Source organism: Rhineura floridana, chromosome 1 (genome assembly GCF_030035675.1).
Source record: "Rhineura floridana isolate rRhiFlo1 chromosome 1, rRhiFlo1.hap2, whole genome shotgun sequence".
In the NCBI taxonomy this organism is placed as follows: Eukaryota; Metazoa; Chordata; class Lepidosauria; order Squamata; family Rhineuridae; genus Rhineura; species Rhineura floridana.
Genome location: NC_084480.1, coordinates 210,385,161 through 210,403,972, shown reverse-complemented (window position 1 = coordinate 210,403,972; position 18,812 = coordinate 210,385,161). Strand labels below are relative to the sequence as shown.

At 42.1% G+C, this 18,812-nt stretch overlaps 1 long non-coding RNA gene across 2 annotated transcripts in view; it reads right to left on the bottom strand.

Moving 5' to 3' along the window:
- Positions 1-5,251: 5,251 nt before the first annotated feature.
- Positions 5,252-18,812, bottom strand: part of LOC133365155 (uncharacterized) — a 61,599-nt gene continuing 48,038 nt past the window's right edge. Inside the window, exons 3-4 of one of the 2 annotated variants that reach the window (XR_009758118.1) lie at positions 9,067-9,242; positions 5,252-5,364 (exon numbers count right to left, since the gene is read on the bottom strand). This is a non-coding gene — a long non-coding RNA (uncharacterized LOC133365155). Of the gene's footprint in view, positions 5,365-8,620; positions 8,723-9,066; positions 9,243-18,812 lie in introns of those variants that run through there. The other variant, XR_009758123.1, reaches the window with a different exon arrangement.

Below are 18,812 nucleotides of genomic sequence, written 5' to 3'. Positions count from 1 at the left end.
GAAATTGGACAACCAGAGCCTGAAATCCACAATAGATCGAATGCGGGCAGCCCCTGCAGCCGCCATGGCCAAGATCCCAATTGGATTACCACCCAAATATGCGGGCCAGAGCGACCAGATCTCCACTTTCGTGGCCCAATGTGAGATGTACCTGGACATTAAGGATGCAGAATTCCCCAATGATGCTGCCAAAGTGGCATTTGTGATCAGTCTATTGGAAGGGGAAGCTGCCAAGTGGGTCACCCCCTATCTGATCAGAAAGGATGCCATTCTGGGCAGGTATGGAGCATTTATACAAGCCCTGACCGAAATGTTTCAGGATCCCCAAAGAGCCGAGACGGTGGCTAGGCAATTGAGTGCCCTGAAACAGGGAAAAGGAACTGTGTTGGAATACACCAATGCCTTTAAGATCTTATCCCAAGAGACTGGATACAATGACTCAGCACTGATGTTTATGTACCGAAGTGGACTGAATGCTGAGATATTGGATGAACTGGCCAGAGTCGCACCTCCAACTGATTTGTCTGGACTAATCCAGCTGTGCCTACAAATTGATCACCGACTGGAAGGAAGACGGTTAGAGAGAAAACAAGAGGTGCAAAAATATTCAGCTTCAGTATCCCGCAGTAAAATCCCTTCGACCCCCGGGACATCAGGCAACGCGAGGGACGGCTCGGGAGGGGCGCGGACGAAGCTGTCGGAGGAGGAAAGAGACAGACGTCGCAGAGAACGTCTCTGCTGTATTTGTTCCAAGCCAGGCCATCTAGCCAGGGACTGTGAACTGAAAGGAGACCGAACAGGGCCGTCGGGAAACGGAAGCACCCAGTCCTAGTGCAGGCCGGAGGACTGGGGGCAGCGCTGTGCAAAGGGCCTCCGTTAACCCATCCCCCCCTAAAAGGAGTTCTGGTATTACCCATTAGGATTACAACTTCCACAGGAGTGCAGTTCAACTCAACAGCGTTGATCGACAGTGGAGCCTCTACAAACTTCATCGATACCGCCCTAGTCAAACGCCATCATATCCCATATCAGAAACTAGAAGCCCCCTTATCAGTGGAGACGATAGATGGCAGACCCCTAAAGTCCGGGGGGTCACTAGAGCCACTGAAGATTTGAAGCTAGAAATCCCGGGACACGAAGAGTTCATTTCCTTGTGTGTATCAGACCTGTCTAACTTTGAGGTGATTCTGGGAATGCCATGGTTGATAAAGCATGACCCAAGAATAGCCTGGAGAGAAGCAGTCGTGTGGTTTACGTCCCAGTATTGCCACAAAAACTGTCAGCCAGAGAAAGCTATAAAAGCCCTAGCAGGAGCTGTGCAGGAGGTCAAGGAAGTGACCCTCCCCTCGAAATACCTGGGCTTTGAGGATGTGTTTAGTGAAACTGAAACTGAGACTTTACCCCCCCATCCCATCGGCCGTATGACTGCGCTATCGATTTGGTGCCAGGAGCGAGCATTCCTGCAGGCAAAATCTACTCCCTCACAGAACAAGAGAGAGTAGCTCTGAAAGAATTTTTGGAAAAGAACTTGAAGCGGGGATTTATTCGTCCCTCGCAGTCGCCTGCAGGAGCCCCCCTACTCTTCGTGAAAAAGAAGGGGGGTGAATTACGACCTTGCAATGATTATCGCGCCCTCAACCAAATTACCATCCCGAACAGCTACCCCCTGCCCCTGATTCCAGAGTTATTAGATCAACTGCGTTCTGCCACAATTTTCACAAAGTTGGATCTGAGGGGGGCATATAATTTGGTCTGAATGAAGGAGGGCCATGAATGGAAGACAAGTTTCAACACCTCTTATGGTCAGTTTGAGTACCTGGTCATGCCGTTTGGGTTAAGTAACAGTCCAGGAGTGTTCCAGAAGTTCGTGAACAAAGTGTTTAGGGACGTCCTGGACCAGTACGTGGTTTGTTATCTGGATGACATCCTGATATTTTCAAGGAGCCAGTCAGAGCATGACCAACACGTGAGAACTGTGCTGGGAAGGCTGAGAGAGAATCACCTATATGCCAAGCTGGAAAAGTGTGGCTTTGACCTGTCTTCCCTGGACTTCCTTGGATACCGAATTTCAGCAGGGGGAGTGGAGATGGATCCCGGAAAGGTGAGCTGTGTGTTGGATTGGGGACAACCGACCACCAAGAAAGACGTGCAACGTTTCTTGGGCTTCGCCAACTTCTACAGAAAATTCATCCCGGGCTTCTCCAAACTAATCGCCCCCCTCACAGACTGTTTAAGGGGGAAAGGGAAGTTTCAATGGACAGATCAGGCAACAAGAGCGTTTGAAGACCTGAAAGAGAAATTCGCCTCCGAACCTATCCTACGCTTTGCTGACCCGACCCGGCCTTTCGTCGTGGAAGCTGACGCCTCGGACCGGGCAATCGGGGGGGTTCTCTTGCAGCCTGACAGGGGTGGGAAGGAACTGCACCCGTGTGCATACTACTCTCAAAAGCTCAAGGATGCTGAGAAAAACTACACTGTGTGGGAAAAGGAACTTTTAGCTATGAAAGACGCATTCAAGAACTGGAGGCAATATTTAGAGGGGGCTCGACATCAGATAGAAGTACGATCTGATCATAAGAACCTTGAGAACCTACAGACAGCTCGGAAATTGAACCAGAGACAGATATGCTGGTCGCAGTTTTTCGCCAGGTTTAACTTCAAAATAAAGTACCACTCCCATACAAAAAATCAGAGGGCGGATGCCCTATCCAGACAACCCCAATACAAAGACGAAAAGGCTGACACCCCCCTCCAACACATCATCCCACCGGAAAAACTCACATTAGGAGCCTGTCAGCCGTCCTGGGAAGAAGAGCTCAAGAGGGCCCAGCAGGGGGATCCAGACATACAACATTACATCCAGGAAATGGAGCAGAGCACGGACTCAGAAGTAAGTTTCCACTGGAAGGATGGGTTGTTGTGGTTTAAAACTGCCAGATATGTGCCAAAAGGAGACTTCAGACTCAGAGTATTGCGTCAATGCCATGACAATGTCACAGCTGAGCACTTCGGCATTTTTAAAACCATTCAAAATGTAGCTAAGGATTTTTCGTGGCCTCAAATGCGCAGAGATGTTGAGAACTATGTAAAATCCTGCGCTGTGTGTCTGAGGGCGAAGACAAGCACGGGAAGGCCTGCAGGGCTGTTGGAACCTCTAGCCACTCCAAAGGGGCCCTGGCAGGACCTCTCCATGGATTTTATAACCGATCTACCAAGGTCACAAGGAATGACTGCTATTTTGGTGATCGTGGATTCATTGACTAAAATGGCCCACTTCCTCCCTTGCTCTGGGGCCTTGGACGCCAAGGAGACGGCAAAGGTGTTCATAAAAGAGATTTACAGATTGCATGGGTTGCTAGACAGCCTCGTCTCGGATCGAGGCACCCAGTTCACAGCTAAGTTTTGGAAGGCTGTTTGGAAGCAGTTGAAAACGGAGCTAAGGCTCTCCTCCTCTCACCACCCCCAGACTGATGGGCAAACTGAGAAACTTAACGCAGTTCTGGAGAGATACCTGCGTTGTTACGTATCCTACCAGCAAACTGACTGGATTTCCTATTTACATGTTGCAGAATTCGCCTACAATAATTCTGTGCACACCAGCACTGGGCAAACACCCTTCTTTGCTAATTATGGATTTCATCCCAAAGCTTTTCCCAGCCGCTCAGGCTGTGGGCCGGTACCCGTGGCCGAGGAGTTTCTCCAGGAATTACAGGCAGCCCAGCAAGTTTTGAAACAACAATTAGATGAAGCCAAAAGGGAATACAAAAGAGCTGCTGATCAACGTCGGTGTGAGGGGGCCCCCCTCAAGGTGGGTGATCAAGTATGGCTGTCGACCCGCTTTCTTAACATGCCGGGTAAGTGCAGAATGTTGCAGGATAAGAGAGTGGGACCCTTCGAGATCCAGGCTCAAATAAACCCAGTGGCTTTTCGTTTAAAGTTACCAGAGACTTTTAAAATGCACCCAGTATTCCATCGTTCCTTGCTAATGAAGGCTGCCCCCCCCCCAGTGAGTTGAGGCCGATAGAATCTCCAGGGGCACCGATGTTGGTGGGGGGACAAACAGAGTTTGAAGTGGAGCAGATCCTGGACTCCAGGAGAAGGAGAAACCAGCTGCAGTATCTAATTCATTGGAAGAATTATGGGCCAGCCGACAGATTCTGGGAAAAAGCAGAAGACATTCACACCCCCATTTTAGTGAGAGACTTTCATGAGAAATTCCCTCATCGCCCCAAACCAACAGGGTGGGAGGGAGCACAGCATGGAGGAGGGGATGATGTCAGGACGTATGGCTGGAGTTCTGATGTTTCTGAGAATGAGCTAGGAGAGGGGGGCAGCTGGGCTGAGGCGTCTGAAGAGGAGGGGGAAGCTTCCCAGATAGAGGGGGAAAATCTTGAACAGACAACAGACTTGTTTCCCACGCACTCCCCCCCTAGGAATGTGCTGCAGTTACAGACAGAGAGGGAGGAGGAGGACCAAGGTCGTTCGGCTGCAGAGAAGGGTAGAGAGAAATCGCCTGAGGTGTTGGGCCAACCCCCCCCCACTTCCTACCATCCTTTCCGAATCAGAAGGGGAGGAGGCCGCCGCCCCCCCATCGCCCCGCACCCGAAGACAGCTCAAAAGGTGCCAAAGAAAAGAGGAGGGAAGGGGCGTAGATGTGGGCAGTTTGAGGCGGAGTGAGAGGATCAGGGCCTGAAAGCCCACTTGATAAGGGACGGGAAATGCTTGAAACTCTGTTCTATCAACTCTCTTCCATGCCACGGGTTTTGGTTCATGTTAAGAGTTCATGAGGCGAAGAAGCCTATGTCTGGAAATTACTCTAATAAAAACTGATTTGCTTTCATCAAGTGATTCTGTTCTTAAGTCCCAACCCGGGCACGACATTGTGAGACTTTTATCTGGTGTGTTATCTTTTCTATAATCACAGTTTTCCATAAATTTTAACATGTGTCCAATGACAGATTATGTGCAGTTTTCCATTTGACGGGTATGGACATGTGAGCAACAAGTAACATATAAATAACCAGTTCTCTGTATATCTCAGCATTATTGTATTTGAAAATATTTAGTAACATCACTTTTGGACATAATTCAGTATTGTCCAAGAATTCAAAGCACGGAAAAGTGTGCAAGTTCTTTAGATTCAGAAAAACTCTGTTCTGAAACTCTGAACTCAAGAATAGGGATGTCAGAGAATTCCAACGAAAACAAAAATGGAAGCAGATATTGCTGATGTTTGCTTATTCATCCCATGTCCAGAATGGAAATCAATCCATGAAATACTCTCAGTATTTGCTGCTGTTGTTGCTATCAGTCCACAAATGATATGCAATTGATTACATTTTTTCTCCATTTGCATTGAGGTTCCTTTGAATTGAAATGAATGGGGTAGAATAATGTTATGACAATGTAATGTACATAATTAATGATGTAAATGACACAAATGTCACAATTTCACCACAGTGGACAAGAAGACAAAATTTTACGGCAGAAGACAAACTTCAATGGAATGAAAACAGCACTGCATGTGACAAATCCAGGGCGGAATAGAAAATGATGCCTTCTTACATTCAAGTACCATCTTTGCACAAATCATAAAGCAAAATTTTCTTTTATTCACAGAGATCCATGTTCAAGATTGAGGAGATCCAGATTCAAATCCCCACTCAGTGAAGTTCCCCTTGGGAAGGTCACCATCTCTCAGCCTAACCCATCTCACAGGATTATTGTGAGGATAAAAATGGAGGAGAGGGGAACTATGTATGGCACCTTGAACTCCTAGCAGAAAAGGCAGGGTACAAATATAATTAAATACTATATAATAAAACTGAACTATTGAGGTCCCTAAGAGAATTCACCACAGAGAGAAGTGCCTTTTGCCTCTCCTAGCTCACATGGGCTGGTAGTGAGCCAGCAGTAGTCTCACTCTTGAATATTTGTCTCATTCCTGAATTATTAGGAATGGGGTGTGAGCCAGCTTCCCATAGTTAGGATTACTCCCTAAATCATTGCATGTGTGGAATGACATAGGTAAGTGCAACAGAACTTCCCCTCCCTCTACCCCCCCATCTGTGCCCAGCGTTGGCCCTTCAACACTTGCTCAATTGAAAACATGCCCCTAGTTAAATATTAGCTGCTGATGTGGCTGTCGACAAAAAGTAATCTTACCAGGCTGGAAAATAAGGAGTGGACCACCATTAGCAAAGCAGTTACATATATTAGTGGATGGGGGGAGATCAATAAAAGCACAAATCTTCACTATTATGCTATTTGGGTGTACTATTTCCATCTGGTTCTGCCTTTCCCGTGCCTTCTCAAGGTTCGCTGCAGTTTCAAGGTTGCTGTTGGCTCTTCATAGGTGTCCCTAATCAGCATCCAGGAGAAACCCCAGATGTTGCTGCCACCGTGGCTTTAATTAGATCTTGGGCTGTTCCAATGGCAGAATGATATGCAATTGTGACTGACAATTACTTAACGTGATATATTAGCATATCGCTGGTAGGGAAAGGCAAGGGAGGACACTGGTAGGCAATGACAAATTATCTAAATTAACTTCTAATTTAAAGGCCTCTTTTCTTATTATAAAGTGTTCTGGTTAATCAAATGTTAAATTCACCTTCCCAATGTACAAGGACTAGTGTGGAGCCAGACATTAAAGCAGTGATTTTTGGATCTTGTCACATGTATATAGCCAATTTACATGACGCATGCTTCAGGAAATAGCCGGGATGAACCATGAGCTGCTCTCCCGGTGACTTGAGAAATGCACAATCACAGGAACGTTAGGGCTAAAGATAGAAGGCAGTCATATGTAGCAATGCCCTGATCCAGATGTGTCAAAGCTATTCACTTCCCATCTATGGGGGGGGGGAAATCACCAGGCTGATCCCAATGGGAGGATTTCCCCAACCACGTTGACTCTCCAAGGGCTTTGCTTAAGTAATATTGTAGTTCTGACACTGCAGAAGAAAGGAGACAGCCCTGCCATGCAGCAGGGTAAAGAAAGTGGCTTCAGGCAGTGCCATACAGATGGTGAAGAACAGATGAAGACAGAAATTGGTACCTGAATGGTACAGTACGACCTTTTAAATTGCTGGCCCTAGCGGTGTGGGCAGGGGGTGGAGGACGGCATTTGGTTTGTTCTCACTTCAGGCAGCAAAATGTCTTGGGCCAGTATGCCTTTTATCCTAATCAATCCTTACTGTCTGGTTTTCCTTGCCATCTTGTGTTATTGTTTTTTATACTTCTAAACCACTTAAAAGCCAATTTTGGCACTGAGTAGTATATCAATCAATCAATCAATCAATCATCATCATCTTCAGCAAAACCAAACTGAAATACTGAAAGGCTTATACAGTTCCTTTGAAAGTGGTGGTAATTTCTGGGCACTCATGAATAAGCTGAAGAGCCCTGATCAGTTTTAGCAAGATACTGACATTATGGAAGGCCGGGGGGGGGGGGAAGAGTGCTAAAAGGCAGGGTATATGTTAAAAAATGGTTAACAATCATATAAAAATCTATACCAGTTGGTGGGTTGCTTGCACAAATGAAGCAATAATACTCGAGGAAAACAGACTATTATGTAGCACCATATATATGTTGCACCATATATTCATTCATTAGTATTGGCTATGTACCAGTGCAGTAAAACATAGGATGTTGTGTAGGGATGCTTGAAGACTTTAATCTTTGCAAATTCCTACATAAAATGATCTGACCCTCTCCCCTATGTTTGGATCAGAATTGGGTTATCAGTCAGATTTTGTACCTCTCTGAGTGTTGCAGGGCAGTTCTTAGCAGTTTACATGTATTAAGCACTTATTTTGAGAGAAAATACACATTTAAATAGTATTTTAAGATGAAAATTGCATATTCATGCAAAAACTGAATGGCAAAAGCATGTGTTAGTGGCACAGATTGGAATAAAACAGATTTGTTCATCCCTAATATTATGCCAACAATTATCGGAACATCATACTAACATGGCACTGTTAGACTGATGCAAATACCCTAAGGTGGCTAATCCCATTCAATAGAACCAGCACAGCTCACAAGGCACCCAGGCTACCATTTGGTAGATTTAGGAGTGTCAATTAAGCAGTTGAAATTGGGGAGTTGTGTCCCAGCATGCATTGCAAGGGATCCTGGGGCACTCCTCTCCTGTGGTAAATTCACAGGATCTCATAGTGAGCCCCCTTCAAACTGAAAATGCCTTGAACCAGCCCTACTATTCAGCTCCCAGTCTGTTTTTATACAAACCTTTTGATTCAACCACATAAACAATATGAAACAACACTAGCAAGGATTGGTTTTACCAGAGTAACAGAAAAGCTATGTGTATATATTTCATTTATTCCAGTTTTCTTATTTGAATATAAAACGGCCCAATAGCGGACACTGGTGCCTCAGAAAGTATCAAAAATCTCCCAAAGGTCTTCAGACAGTGAATGTAATTTCTGTCTTGTAGGTCTTTTCACAAGGCTCTCAAGATCTCTACTCCAGAAGAGAGAATCAGTGACAGTCATCACACAAAAGGACAAAATCAAAACAAGCTCCCACATTCCCCTTCAATTAAGATTTTTAAAAGACCGTTTTACATTACAAACATTTTATTTGGGTTTAATCTGTTGCTATGAAGTGCAAGTCATCTTTGGGAACAAAATAAGCTTGACAGTTTTGTGTTGATGCTTCTATTTTCCCATTACTGACTCTTTTCATCTTTGTCCTGAAGCAAAAATAAATTTCCCTTTTAAAGTTTTTGATGACAAAAATCTCATCTGTAGCCTCATAAATGATCCTTTATTATCTATATTAATAATGAATAAATGTCTGTTGAATACCCCTCATCCTCACATTATGTATTATAGATAACCTTTTGATTTAACAGCACAAACTATGAAACAATATTAAATCACTAAAGAACTGATTCTATCAGCATCACTAAGGTCAGAATGATACGTTTCCCCTTCATTTTTATTTGTAAGTTGACCTGTATGCAACATGAACAGCTACCAATAATACTTACTTGTCTCACAAAAAACCACTGGAAGTAGTAATTAAGAAATTTACCTTCCATAGACTTCACAATTTCTTTTCTATTTTTTCATGTAGCCTCATACGGTGCAACTCCCAGAGTTGTATCTCATTCAGGAATCTTTCATAGAGAACAGATCCCTTTAAGTAGCATAGGTATTTTCCTGATCCTACGTAGACATATAGATACAGGGCAGGATCTTTATTTCTAGCTTCAGAAGAAGAAAAGAGGAAATATTTGATTATTTTAACATCATTATTGTTTTTATTTATTATGTACGCATGCATTTCATCTCCCTGTTTTAAGTGTTTTCAGCATTTGCCCCTCCTCCATACAGCTGCTAGGTCTGTTTGTATATTTTGTGCTACCTTTAAAACAATTTATGCATGGCAACAGGTTTCATTTTCTCTGTTAGTTTTATTTAATCCATGCCGAATTATTTGTGAAGTCCTGCTACAAATATTTTCTCGGCCATGTGTTTACTCAGCGGTTTTAAGCAAGCTACTTTCTGTCTTAGCTTCTCACCCTCCAGTGTGAGAACAATACTGACCTACTCTACAGGGTTGCTGTAATAATTATCAGATAACTCATATCAACATGATTAAGTGAGCAGAAGCATATACTAAAGCAAAAAACTGATGATCTCTTCATTCCATGTTTATGTGTTTGGGTCTGTCTGAAGGGTGGGTTGGTGGGTGAAGTCCCTAAAATAGTCCAGGCGTCGCCCTCAAGTGACCAGACCCATACCACTTTCATTCTATACTAGGGATGGATGGATCAGTCTGTTTCCAGCCAGTGTCAACTTAACATATGTTCATCCATCAAACTGTTTCAACCCCTTGCTGCGTTAACCTGCAATTTTAAAAAAATGCATGAAAATGTATATATAAATTCATACTTTACCACAATGTACACATATCTCAATATATATTATCCTAAAATACACTTTCTATGCATTTTGGTATTTTTTTTGAGCCAAGAACTAACCATATCACAAAATTCTGAGAAATGTGAAATCCAAATGATAGCTGTGTTCCAGTCTGTGGACTGTAGTCCAGGAGCTGCCAGTTAGGTCAGTTCACTTTAAAACATAGATTAAACAAAATGTGCTTCCATTCCTACTCTACCAAAAACAAAAAAAGCATGTTGTAGATACATAGATAGGTAGGCATATTGGTATATAATCTAGTTCCAGTCAGGTCTTCAGCATAGATTCTGGATGGAATCTTGGTCATCTTAGTGGACAACTTCTGCCGAAAGATGGATGGAGGTAAATGTGACCCTATTGATTCTCTTGGACCTCTCAGCAGTTTTTGATAACATTGACCCTGGTATCCTTCTGGGCATCCTTGTGGAAATGGCTTTGTGGGGCAGTGTTCCAGTGTAACTGCACATGTCCCTAGCGGGCAGGCCTCAACAGCAGGTGCTAGAGGACTATTGATCAGATTTAGGCTTAGGAAGGGCCATGCAATTCAGTGTGACACATTTACAAGTAAATCATAAAAAAGCTAACAGTATGTCCCCTTCCTTATGGTGCCATGTTCCATATTTACAGACTCTCAGACTTCAGAGATCCTGTGTATTCTCTTCTTCCCAAATTTTAGCTATTCGTGTTTATTCCCCAGCATGACTATTCTTTCCTTGGCTTTTATTCTTCACTTTTCTGTTGCCATTCAAAAATCTTCCTTTAATCACTTTCAAAGAATAAGATAACAGCAGCTTTTGCAGAGGGTAGGAAAGAGTAATGCTTTTTTTTTAAAAAAAGAAAAGAAATAAAACACCCTCCACGTACTGTATATCTGAATATCGCAGAGCCTGCAATACTCAGATGCTGCAGAAGTATGCGTATTTTTCCTGCAAGAAAAATTGGATTAGTCACAATCTTGTCAACTAATGAACACACTCTGTGATCTTTAGAGCTTCATTTACTGGGTTAATAGTGCTTTGCCTGAGTTCCTTTGTGATAGTCGGGGGGGTGGAGGGAGAGAGGAGGAACCTGTAGGAAGAAATATTCTGGGTGCAGTCCACAGCCACTGACACGAGTAATATCATATTCAGCACAGACAGACCTTGTATCTCATTACTGTTGAAGAGTTTGCCCCCAAGGCAACAGAGCGCAGTCAGGCCAGGCCCATCATGTGGAACCGTTCAGGTATATTGTGAAATGATTTAATGCGATAATAATGTCCACTTTGTGAGATAGATTATGTTTTTTATAGTGGCTGATGGTTAATGAATGATACATTAGCAAACATCACTAAAACATTATTGGGAAAATGCAGATGAAGAGACAGTAGTCACTCTCTGATTCTCATCCCCCACCCCCAGGTCCAACTTACCTTACCTTCCTCATCATATAAAGATGAAAAGGAACTTAGGGCAGAAAAACTTTTTTTCCCCATAATGTCACCAGCTCATGGAGCTCCTTGTGCTCCCTCCCCCCTCCAACAGGATACTAAAAATGTTGCAGACACAAACTGAAATATCAGTTCTTAAATCAAATGAGAATCAATGAATGTGTAAACTTGAACAAATACATTATATGTTGACCGAGTTTATTAGATGAAGCCATTTACCCTGATTTGATTTATCTAGCAGTACACTGCTCAGCTGTGAAATGAGATAAGAAGAACCCATTCACCTTATTTACTGCATCACGGTGGTGACTGTTAACTCAGCTGTAGTTAAGGGTTTCCCAAACAAGTCCTTTTAAACATTATGCTAGCTGGGCGAGAGCTGCTTTTCCTTGAACAACATTGCTGGGGTAATGTTTAAATTACCCAGCCTCACAAGTAGGGTCCAACCACATGGGTCTTTTCCATAGTTGTCCACTAAGATAACCAAGGCAACGCCTCCCCTCAGGGTGCCACTTCTGGTTGTGACTTGACCTATTCATCAGCCAGTCTCCCCTTCCATGCCACAGCTGATACATTGCCCATTTTCTGCTGCCATACACAGAGCCTCTAGTGTGTGAACTTATTGAAAGTATTATTTTTAACCTTTAAATCCCTAAACAGCTTAAGACCAGGCTACCACCTTTATCTACCTGGACCCTAACATCTTTTTCAGAGAACCTTCTTAGGGTGCCCCACCAAAGGAGGTCTGTTGGATGGTATGAATGAGGCTTCTCTGCAGTGGTATTCATTGTTATGGATAAACAAAATAAAGTCCTTCTTCATGCAGCGCAGTGCATAGTTAAACTATGGAATTTGTTCCCACAGGAGGCACTGATGGCAACCAATTTTGATGGTTTTAAAAGAGAACTAGACAAATACATGATCTATAAGTCTATCATGGCTACCAGCCATGATGGCTATGTTCTGCCTCCACAGTCAGAGGCAGCATGCTTCTGAATACCAGCTACTGGAAACTGCAGGGGGGGGAGCACTCTTGCACTCAGGTCCTGCTTGCAGACTTCCCATAAGCATCTAGTTGGCTACAGTGTGAACAGCATGCTCTACTAGATGGGCCATTGGCCCAATCAAATGGCTCTTCTTTTGTTCTTATGGAATGTCCTCTGCAGAGAGGCTCCCTTGGCTCCTAAGTTATGGTCTTCTCAGCCCAGTGTGCAGACCTGTTTATTTCCCCAGATGGTTTAAGACCATCATTGGTTTTTAGCTCTGCTCTTTTAATGTATGTTTTTACTGTTGATGGTTTTACTTTGTGAGTTTTGTACAGTGATTTTATAGTGATTTTTATAATTGTGTTTGTTTCTTTTTTAATGCTTACATTGTATTGTTGTCTGCCCAGAAGACATTGTTAATTGGGTGGTATATAAATGATGTTAATAATTAAATAAAAGCCAGGGCCTACACACAGAAATGTCATTGACCACCTTCCCTACTTTTGCAGCAGCATGAATAAGGCCTTTTCTTGTAATAATTTACACACAAAGGCCTCAGTTCATTCTAGAGCAATATTCTTCAACCTTAGTCAATGTCCAAAAACATATGGGGACCCAAGACTGTCTTCAAGCTTCTACAGTGAAAGATTCTAGACAATCCATGTCATAATTCTTATTAAAACTGCTACCATATGTTCCACTAACAGTGAGATCCTATACTTTTCCCATATTTAAAACATATGAAAACCTTAAAATACAGTATCAAAAGTATTGTATTGAGGGAGACTCACTCCTGTACCCCACTAATTAACAAATTACACACTGGGACACAGTATGACAATCTAAGGCAGGAATGGGGAACCTGTGGCCTTCCAGATATTGCTGGACACCCATCAGCCTCAGGCAGTGTAGCTAATGGTCAGGTATGATAGGAGTTGTAGTCCATACACAAAAAAGGGAAGCATCCGATGGAAAAAACAAAAAAGAGTACTAATTTCAAGATGCTGAAGAGTATCTCATTTTTTATCAATGCCCAGTGCAGAACATGTCTTCTTTATTAGAAATGGGACAACAATTAACAAACCATTCTTAAAACACTTGTTTAGTGTTCTTGACAATAGATTTTTGTGAAAGTTATGGCAATGCAGGTTTTACAAATCTGTGACTTTTGATATTGTATTTTAAGGGTTTTATATGTTTTAAATATGGGTATGGGATTCCACTGTTAAATAACAATTATGACATGGATTGTCTAGCATCATTTTACAATGGTATAAGTACAGCAAAATCTATTTCCAGCCCCACCTACTTGAATGTAATTATTGCAAATCCACTACCAAAATCATGGGTGGTGTGGTTTACTGTAATGCTCTAAGTAACATGTTCCCCTGATTTCATCAGGCTTGTTTTGTCTGGAAAATGAATTATGTAAACCTTCACCATCTGAAACTGTTTCAAGTCAATTAATTGTTGTAATTACTTAAGATTTCTTTTTAATGAATATGACTCTCTAGAGATTAGATGATATCCTGTCATCCGTAGGCCTGATAAATGAAATGTGATTTGTGACTCTCCGCAAACACTGAGCAACCTTGTACGTGTTTCTCCATGTTCACGAAACTCTGCAAACACTGAGCAACTTTGTATGTGTTCCTTCATTGCCATGAAATGGAAGAAACACCCTTGACAGAGGAAGAAGAATAAACATTTGTTACATAGCTATTCCCCAGCAATGCTTGATCCTGAAGTCCACTTCATATTCTTTTAGATATGAATTAGTTGAAGGAGAGCTGTTTGAAAATTCTGCATGTGCTGCCTCTCGCTCATGGTGAGATGGTTGTGAGCATCATTTGCTCTGCACAGGAGTCAGCTTTCATCTAATGTCAACAAATGTGTCATGTGTTGTGGCTTGCCAAGAACTGCATCATATCATGGGCAATCACTCATGACAGAGTAAGATTGTCTTCCAAAATAAGGTCTTTTAAGGTGGGGCTGTAAGTGATTGTGGAGGCCAGTCCTAGATCCACACAGCCTCCCACAGTGAGGACATAGGTTTCCAGATGGAACACAGTCATGATGAGGATTTGCTTAATGTGTCTTCTGCTTAGCTCGTTTGTTCCTTTCACCCTGTATTCATGCTTCTTCAAAGTCCATAGCACCTTTGATAATAGCCAACCTCCAATTGAGACACTCATGGGCCAAAGCTTCCCAGTTCTTGATACTCATGTTACATTTTTTTAGGTTATCTTTAAGGAAGTCTTTGAACCTCTTTGGATGTCCACTGATATTCCGTTTTCTATCCTACGTTGGGAGTAAAGTAGCTGCTTTGGAAGACGGTAATCAGGCATTTGAACAACATACCCAGTCCAGCGAAGTTGATGTTGAAGGATCATTGTTTCAACACTGGTGGCCTTTGCTTCTTCCAAAATGCTAACATTAGTTGCATGTATACAACTGGCTGACATCAGACAAGGAACTGGGTCTCATGGCTTCAGCCTCAAGCTCAAAGGAGGAGGAGTCAGCCAAGCCTGATGCTGCTGGGTAGTAAACTGGACTGGGCTACTGACACTGAACTTGAAGCTGATGGTTGGGACCCACTGAGCTTGGAACTGGCAAACAAGAGCCCACCAAACCAGAGTGAAAGAACCTGAACTTCATGAGTGCCTTCCCCTGAGCCCGAGGAACCAAGGGTCTCCCATGCTACTGCTGTTGAACTATGCAGGAAGCATGCTATGTGAAAAGTCACAAAGAGAAAAAGCTTCTGTTGCCAGGCCAAGGAGCTGGCCCTTTAAGAAACTATGTTGTTCAAGCAAAGGGGTGGAGCTTACAAGGGGCAGACTGGAGGCAGAGGCTCACAAGGCCTCCATTCACATTTTGTGTTTGTAGGAGCAAGTTGTTCACTCAGAACTGTCCATTGTGCTGTAACCACTGGCTAGCTATGCTGTCTTCTTACCATGCCTTGTGGATACCAACTACAGACAGATCAGCAACACACAAATGCCCAACTATGCTATGGTGAAGTGCCTATGTCTCAGCTACCTACCCTCATGTCCACAATCCATTGTTAGTGCCTGCAGTCTGCAATTCTACCTCCTTACTCTTCTTCTGTTAGCTGTAGTAAACTCTCCAGAATGTCACTACCAAACTTGGGTGGAAGAATAAGCTTCTCTAGAGCAAGAGGTACTGTCTTGTTCCAAATGATGCTGCCCTAGAGAATGCTACTCTAGAATGCCACCATCATTTTTGGAACATTTTCCCCCAACTACAAGTATGCTAATAGCAGTCTGGAGAGTCTTCTACAGCTAAGCGGAAGGAGACAGAATTGCAGGCTGCAGGTACCAACAATAGAGTATGGGGAGAATGATGAAAGAGTGAAGAGACAGCGTCCATGGTTAATAGTAATCAGGAGCATCAGCGCAGGGGTGGACTTTCTTTGCCTCATTTGGCAAGGATGCTAAGGCACGCCTTGCACACACAGTGCTTTTTCTGTGCCCACCATGTGCCCAATAGTCATGTTGCTGAATCACACACTGAACCAGATCTTCTTGCCCCTCTTTCCTTTAGTTATGCTGACAGCATAAAATTAAAAACCAGTCAAGCCAAATGTATTGCCATTGCTATTAACTTAGCAGTTTCATCTTTCATTTCCCATTAGATTCACTGAAATGCAAAATATTAACAGTCCATCATCAGTGCAGAGGAAAAGCCTATACTGTAATGATGAATTAGTTGTTTTTCTTTTCCCTCTGTCACTTTCCAGATGGCACTGCCATGTTTCACAAGTGTGACATTGTCCTTTCCTATTTTGTCCACTGTGCCTTATGAGACTCCTTGAGAAAAAGAAGTGTTCTGTTAGTGAAGATGGAAAGATCATAAGAAACAGCCATGGAGTCTGCAATGAATTCTTATAAAGCAGTACCATCTTCAGCTAGCATCCTATCCCCATCTCATATTTACAATGTAATATAATCGCCAAGACCAAGTCAAGGTTAAACAAAGGAAAATACCTTATTTAAATGTTAACATATTTTATTACAGATTGATCAAGTACCAGTTGAATTTAATAAACTCTATTAAGATGAGTGAGCTCAGCTCAAAAGCCAAAACATATCAAGTTTTCCTATTCTACAGGGATATCTCCCAATACGTTTATATACATGTGTCTTAGGACCATACTACAGATGATATTAAATGTGCCTTTGCATCTAACATGTAGAGTTTTTTTAAAATGCAAAATGCACCAGTTTGGAGGAGTGGGGAGCTTATAATATCAGAGCATGTATGGCTGCGGGGATTTAACTCTTTCCCACACTGCTGCAGTCCCAAGGAAAATATCTCTTCTGAAGCTAGTTTTTGCACTAGGGTGAAATCCCCCATTGCCGCCCAATAGTGACATTTATGGTATAATAATGAACACATTAGAAAACCAATTTCCATCTGATATTTTTTCCATTCATTAGAATGGTTGGTTTTGGAGGGGAGTAGGTGTATCATGAAGATGAGATTCATCAAGAAAAATAGGTAAAAAACTATAAAATATAAATTATGTACCCTGTAAGCTGCTAGAATCTGCCGCTTATAACAGGGCCAACAAAGGGAGGCCTAAAAAGAATGTGAACTGACAAATGTGTCGTATGTCAAGAAGATGAAGTAGATAACAAGAACTGACATGTCGAAAAAGAGCCTTTGTCAGAATGCAAAAAAGTTTCAGAGCTGAGGGACACCTCGCTGACGGCAGTTGAGGTTAGGGAAGATAAATATCCCATCCCCACTTTAAAAGGTCAAAGCTATGAAAATACCACCACAGCTTCCATGAAAACTACACTGAAATAATTGTATTGCTATTCCTTACTGCTGAAAAGAAGAGCTTGGAAAACAGATTATTAAAGGTCTATTCTACTGTATTTCACAATCTAATTTAATGAAATACATGAGAGTCTCATCCTATTCATAGCTCACAGAGGCAGCCATATTGCTGGTAAGAGTGTAATAGGATCATTATTCTGTTTTCAAGAGCTGGTTAATCTCTGTGCAATTGATATCAGCATCCAGGGGGTCAGAGGCTCATCTCATCAGGCTTGCACAACTTGTGACCCTACTTGTGCCCATGCTTTGGTGGGTTACAAGTTGTGCAAGCCTGATGAGATTATAACACTTATTTAGAATTTTGTCCCCAAGCAAGGTGATTCCAAACTACCTCAGGCTGAATGCCTAGGGCTATATTTAAAATGAAGCAAGCTCTAAAATACTGACTTTTATAAAAACATTATTTTAAATGACATTGTTAGAAGAAAGTTGAATAAAGTCTTTAACAGTGTTGTATCTATGTGTATAAAGCCCTTTCCAGACATAAAATAGGCAGTCGCATATTATTATTGTTGTTATTATTGTTGTTGTTGTTGTTGTTGTTAAAGGACAATGTATTCTTTCAGACAGTTCTTACAGGCACATGTTTTATACTATACAGTAAGCATTTAAAACCATGTGTATCAATAATTAAGAGTGTGGGGTACTTCTCGCTTCTTTGCAATGAGATTTTTTATGCATTGAGCCTACTTTACAGCACAATCCTCTTATGTTTACTTGGAAGCACTACTGTGTTCAGTGGGCTTAGTCTTAAGTACGTGGGTATAGGTTTGCAGCGCTAGACTGGCGTTGTGGAGGTTAGTTGGCTGATATTAATATAGTCTAAAGAACACAAATAACTCACTCCTTTATATTTAATTGTGATTACCATTCACTCTAGTGGAAGACTAGAGTCTGGAAAGAAAAGCTGCTATTTTTTACGTGAAAAATTGCTATGTGGAATCAAAATCACCATCCTATTTTTCTTCACAAAAAAAATTCAAACAATTTTCAAACAAAATTCTCTTTTAGACTGCAAGCCTATGCACATCTACTTGGAAATAAGTCCCATTAAAGTTAATGGGATTTACTTCTGAGGAAATGTATATATAGGATCAGGCTGCGCAAATAATTTGTACTGAAACACTGAAATAAAATCTGCATGACATCATGCTGGTCATTGACCGTAACAATAAAGATTATAATTATTATCTGTATGACAAATGCATATTGAGAGGGTAGTGGCCTGGCGGAAGTGGACCTGTAGGAAGCAGATTACATAGACCAATGGTTCCCAAAGTTTTTTTCCCCATGGACCACTTAAAAATTGCCAAGGGTCTTGGTGGACTACTTAATGATTTTGTTCTGCCTGTTGTAGCAACTGTAACACACTGTGCTAGATGCTGTGCTATGATTTTAATTGTATTTTTATTACGTCTTTTATTTCTTATATTGTATTACAGTTTGAATTCCACAGAATTCAAATTATAAGTGTTCTTCACAGACCCGCTGTGGATCACCTGAGTGAAGTTTGGAATTTGCTCCCACAAGATGCAGTAATGGCCACCAGCTTGGATGGCTTTAAAAGAAGAT